Source organism: Cetorhinus maximus, chromosome 11 (genome assembly GCF_964194155.1).
Source record: "Cetorhinus maximus chromosome 11, sCetMax3.hap1.1, whole genome shotgun sequence".
In the NCBI taxonomy this organism is placed as follows: domain Eukaryota; kingdom Metazoa; phylum Chordata; class Chondrichthyes; order Lamniformes; family Cetorhinidae; genus Cetorhinus; species Cetorhinus maximus.
The window spans coordinates 91,402,616-91,408,926 of record NC_135889.1 but is presented as its reverse complement, the minus strand read 5'-3'; positions in this window follow the sequence as shown (position 1 = coordinate 91,408,926).

Below are 6,311 nucleotides of genomic sequence, written 5' to 3'. Positions count from 1 at the left end.
CTCGTACCTTCATAGTTTCCTTTGTTTAGATTTAGGACCCTAGTTTCAGATTGGACTACTTCACTTTCCATCCTAATGAAGAATTCTATCATGTTATGGTCACTCTTCCCTAAAGGACCCCACATAAGATTATAAATTAATCCCTTCTCATTGCACAATACCAAATTTAGGATAGCTGGTTCCCTAATTGGTTCCTTGATGTACTGGTCTAAAAAAATATCTTGTACACACTCCAGGAATTCATCCGCCATAGTATTAGTGCTAATTTGGTTTGCCCAGTCTATATGTAGATTAAAGTCACCCATGATTATTGTAGCACCCTTGTTACATGTATCTCTAATTTCCTGTTTAATGTCATCCCCTACTTTATCATTACTGCTTAAAGGCCTATATACAACTCCCACTAATGTTTTCTGCCCCTTCTTCCTTCTTACCTCCACTCGGACTGTTTCTAAATCTAGATTTTCTGAGCCAATATCCTCTCTCACTATTGCACTGATTTCATCCTTAATTAACAATGCCACCCCACCTGCTTTTCTTTTTTGCCTGTCCTTCCTAAATATCACACACCCTTGGATATTTAGTTTCCAGCCTTGGTCACCCTGCAGCCATGTCTCCATAATCACTATCATATTGTACCAATTTACATCTATTTGCAATGTTAATTCCCCTACCTTATCACAAATGCTCTGTGCATTCAGATATAGTGCCTTTAGACTTGTCTTTTTAATATTTTTACACATCTTTTTTGTGCTCTGGCCCTATTTGTTGCTAACCCTCGTTTCCGCTGCCTTCCACTTTTGCTTTTTACGATTCTGTCTTTCATTCCTATCTTTGTTTCCATCTCATGTCTCCCCGCTCAGGTTCCCATCCCTCTACCAATCTAGTTTAAACCCTCCCCCACAATACTAGCTGAAAGGGAGTTCAAGCACCCTCCGATCCCGCAGCTACCACACCAGACTCCAGCTTCTTTTCACCAGCTTTATTCAAGCATATGCAGGGGAGCTGCATCCATTCAACAAAATGGCGCAGAGCTCCCCAATTGATTACATTCCACTACTTTTGTACTATTTTCTTATCACAGTACATTTGAATGCACCAAATCAGTAATTGACACACTTCTTACTTTAATATCTCTACCTAATTGAACTCTCATACACATGATTAGGCTATCCAATTACATTCAAGGCACATATTCATGATGCTACCATCCAATCAGGATCAAGGCACGTACACATGAGCCCTGACCTTGTCTCAGAGCTGCATGTGGATACCAAAGCTTATCTTTGTCTCTTGTTCCAGTCTTTACCCCTTTCACTTCCCCCTTCACTAGTGAATACCCCTGCAAGGATACTGGTCCTGGTCCTGCTGGGGTACAATCTGTCTAGCTTGTACAGGTCCCATCTTCCCCAGAATCAGTCCCAATGCTCCAGGAATCTAAATTTCTCCCTAATACACCATCTCTCCAGCCACACATTCATCTGGTCTATTCTCCTATTCCTGATCGTGCTACCATATGGCACTGGGAGTAATCCTGAGATTACTACCTTTGAAGTCCTGCTTTTTATTTCCCAGCTCCCTATATTCTGCTTTCAGGACCTCATCCCTGTTTTTACCTTTGTCGTTGGTAATGATATGGACCATGACCTCTGGTTGTTCACCCTGCTCCTTCAGAATGTCCTGCAGCCGCTCAGTGACATCCTTGACCCTGGCACCAGGGAGGCAAGACATCATCCTGGTGTTCAGTCTGTGGGCGCAGAAATATCTGTGTTGCCCTTACAATAGAATTCCCCATCATTGTTGCCCTCCCACTCTTTCTTCTTCCCCCCACCCCAGTGCAACTGAGCCACTCATGGTGCCACAGACTTGGCTCTTGCTGCATTCCCGAGAAATCTTCTCCCCCAGCAGTATCCAAAATAGAAATTCTGTTAAAGAGGGACAGGGACCCAGGGGACTCCTGCACTACCTGCCTAGTGCTTTTACTCTGTCTGGCAGTCACCCATTCCCTTTCTGCCTTTTTACCCTTTACCTGCAATGTGATCACCTCGCTATGTGCTACCCATAAAGATCTCATCCTTGTGGATGCTCCAGTGACTCCAGCAGCAGCTCCAGCTCCGAAATGCAGATTTTGAGTAGCTGCGGCTGAAGACACTTCCTGCACACGTGATCACCCTGGATCCTGGAAGTGTCCCTGACTTCACACGTCACACAAGAGGAGCATTCCACTTGGCTTAGCTGTCCTGCCATGATTTACACTTAAATTACTCCCTTTTCTTTTGTTTCCTCTAGTTTAGAGATTAAGGACAGAAGAAATACTCACCAGGTCCTAGTTACCAAGGCCACCGCTCTCCTCTGAGGAAAGATAGAAAATGAAAGGATCCCTGCTTCCCTCTTCACCAAACTCCCCACTCACCAAGCTCCAACTTAAACACTCTAATGCAGCCCAAAGTGGCACTCCAACGTAGACTATTAACTCCTCTTTTCTCCCCCCCTCCACTTGAATGGCTTCCTGTACCACAGTGCCATGGTCAGTTTGCTCATCCATCCTGTTGCACCCACTTTCATCCATACAGGCTGCAAGTACCTTGCACCTGTGGGACAATTGCATGGACTCAGGCTCCTTCCCTTCTACCTTCTAAATCCTCTTACCTGCCTCATTTTCAGTCACACCCTCCTGTCCCTGACCAAATCGGAAAACCTTATTTTAAGGGGCGTGACCACCTCCTATCCTAAGGAATGTTTTTAAAAAAAAATCATTTAGGGGATGTGGGCTTTGCTGGCTGGGCCAGCATTTATTGCCCATCCCAAGTTGCCCTTGAGAAGGTGGTGGTGAGCTGCCTTCTTGAACCGCTGCAGTCCATGTGGTGTAGGTACACCCACAGCACTGTAAGGAAGTTCCATAATTTTGACCCGGCGACAGTGAAGGACTTGGAGGAGAATTTCCAGGTGGGGGCGTTCCCATCTATCTGCTAGCCTTGTCCTTCTAGATAGTAGTGGTCGTGGGTTTGGAAGGTGCTGTCTAAGGAGCCTTGGTGAACTCCTGCAGTGCATCTTGTAGATGGTACACACTGCTGCTACTGTGTGTCAGTGGTGGAGGGAATGAATGTTTGTGGATGTGATGCCAATCAAGTGGGCTGCTTTGTCCTGGACAGTGTCAAGCTTCTTGAGTGTTGTGGGAGCTGCACTCATCCAGGCAAATGGGGAGTATTCCATTATACTCCTGAGTCAGGAGGTGAGTTACTCGTCACACTATTCCGAGCCTCTGACCTGCTCTTGTAGCCACAGTATTTATATAGCTAGTTGAGTTCTGTTTCTGGTCAATGGTAACCCCCCAGGATGTTGATAGTGGGGGATTCATTGATGGTAATGCCATTGAACATCACGGGGCGATGGTTGGATTCTCTCTTGTTGGAGACGGTCATTGCCTGACACTTGTGTGGTGTGAATGTTACTTGCCACTTGTCAGCCTAAGTCTGGATATTGTCCAGATCTTGCTGCATTTGGACATGGACTGCTTCAGTATCTGATAAGTCGTGAATGGTGCTGAACATTGTGCAATCATCAGTGAACATCCCCACTTCTGACCTTACGATGGAAGGGAGGTCGTTGATGAAGAAGTTGAAGGTGGTTGGGCTGAGGACACTACTGAGGAACTCCTGCAGTGACGTCCTGGAACTGAGATGACTGATCTCCAACAACCACAACTATCTGCAGTCACATTTTCAGTGTCCGCAACTCAACTTCCAGCTCAATGCCTCAGAGCTGAATCTTCTCAAGCCGCAGACCTGTTTGACCTGGATCACACTGGTGTCTAGGAGCTCCCACGTTCTGCAGTCACAACACCATCACCTGCCCTAATTATTCTTCTTTATTTATAATAAACCCTACTACTCCTAATAAGCTTTACTACTGCTAGCAAACCTTATTACTAATGAAACCTTAAACATATGTAATTTATTAGTAACTGTAAGGACAAACAAGCAAAATACTCACCAACCACCAACTGCTTCCCTATGACATCACTCATTATTTTCAGAAGTTGGTCCACAGACTGGTTAGCCTCTTTTCTCGCTGGGTTTGCCACTCTCACTACTCCTCACGCCTCATTTGAATTTATTGGGTCTGCCATGCTCTCGCTCCCCCTCACACTATTTTGAACTCACTGGGTCTCTTTGTATGTCAATTCAAGTGTAAGTGGATATTTAATGGCATGAGAAGTCTTCATTACTGTTAAACAACCCAAGCCAACACTGAAAATTTACTTCTACAAGTGTGGAGTCACGCTGCCTCAGATATCACTTGTTGTAGATTTTGTTTCTAACTCTTTCTTTCCCTCTATTTCGATTTCCACACCTGACTTCACATTGAATTTCACATTTTAACTTACAGCTCCTGGTTTGTACTTTGTGCCCCAGTAAGGATCAAATATAATTGGCTGTAAAAAGCTGCGGCTTGCCATGTTCACTGTTCCCATGTACACTGTGGAGGGCGCTGCGTTGTTTCAGATATATGATGACCCTCGGTTGTGGCTCAAGAGGCAACAGCTGTAAATTCAACAAATGGCAAGCGCCATTTGTTCCCCCATTAACTGCAAAATCTAAGCCATTATAAATGTATTTAGAAATATGAAAATGCTATAGGTAAGTTTAAGCTACTGAGGTGATGCACGATTTTGCTACGTTTCTTAGGTTTGAAAGCTTATATTGAACCCTAGACATTCCAGCTTTTGAAGGAAAATTGGCAGATGAAATTGTTTTAAAGAAAAACTATTGGTTATATTTATTTTCTTTTAAATTGGTGCCTTGTTCATAACAGAATTAGGATTACTGTCAAAGCAGTTTTTAAAAAAAGCATTGCTTTGTGTATTGGATAAATTGTGACTTCAGTTTGAAGTTTGTTTTGTCTGTTATTTATAAACATTTAACATCAGCAAAATATTTGCACATCCATAGAGGTATGCCAAGTGTGGACAGGTAATGAACATGGATGTCATTAGAGCCCTGATCCAAACGTGAGCACAAGGGCTGAATTCCAGAAAGTAAATGCCCTTGATAGCAAGACAACATTCTAATCTGTATGGCATGAAAGGCTCTAGCAAAATTATGGTCAAAGATGATCAAAAGGAAAACTTTCCAGTGGCTAGCATTATACCAGAAGCAGCAGCTTATTGTTAGAGGCTAATCAGCGTAGCCCCAGGACATCATTGCAAGGGTTCCTCAGGGTAGTATTCGCAGCCCAACTATTTGCAACTGCTTCTTCAAGAGTCTTCCATTTTTGAAACAGGAATTAGGGTTGTTTGCTGATTGTGAAGGATTCAGTTCCACTCATTTCACTGATAGTGATGCAGCAGGCCTTGGACAGGCTTGGGCTGATAAATGGCAGGTAACATGAGATTGGTGGAGTCTCAACAGTCCCAGCAACAACTAAACGTCAGGTCATGGTAAAACCAGAGGAAAGGGTCGCGTTAAGATCTGCTCCTTTAGAGCTGGTCTCCAGTTCTCAACATCCGCTGGCTGTCATGCAAGGGTGACTGTGCTGAGCACGTTGGGCTTGGCCACTGTCGAGTACCTGACTGCCGAGATCCAGGAGCAAGTGGACAATAAGGTCCCCGAGACAACAAGCAGACCTGCATCATCCCCGCCACCTGCAGCTCACCATCCACAATGATGAGGAGTTCAACAAGCTACTGGGAGGGGTCATTGTAGCCCAGGGTGGAGTCATGCCCAATATCCAGGCTGCACTGCTGCCTAAGAAAACTGGACATCCCTGCAAAGTTTAACACCTGAAGAGACAATATCAGAAAAAAATCACTTGAGACAAGTGGCAGACAGTAATCCTCCCTGAAGGAGATTCAACCATGTCAAAAGCAAATTGCAGTTTTGAAAATTTTGAAATACATTAAACACAAAACTTTTAAAAATCTGTTTGAATTCAAATGCAAAGTGATGGATTCTTGCAGTAATATGAATAAGTCAGTGGGTGGCACATTACAATAATGTCCATTGTACAAAGCAGGGTAAGCAAACTTCTGACAGTATTTGATGCTGCAAATTTTAAACAAAACTTTAGTAATATGATCTTGTGACTATGGTAAATGTTAAAATTAAGAAACAAATTTCTCAATTAATTGGTCATTCTTGCCCTGTAAAACAATTTCATTGCTTGGTCAAGTTGCTAATGGAATGGTCAGTATGAATATTATACCTTGTCTGATAAAGTAGTGTAATGGCATATCAATAATTTTAATTAAAAATCCTCTTGAATCCAGTGACCAGCATGAACGCCCTTCAGCAAAACAGCTCCTTCAACAT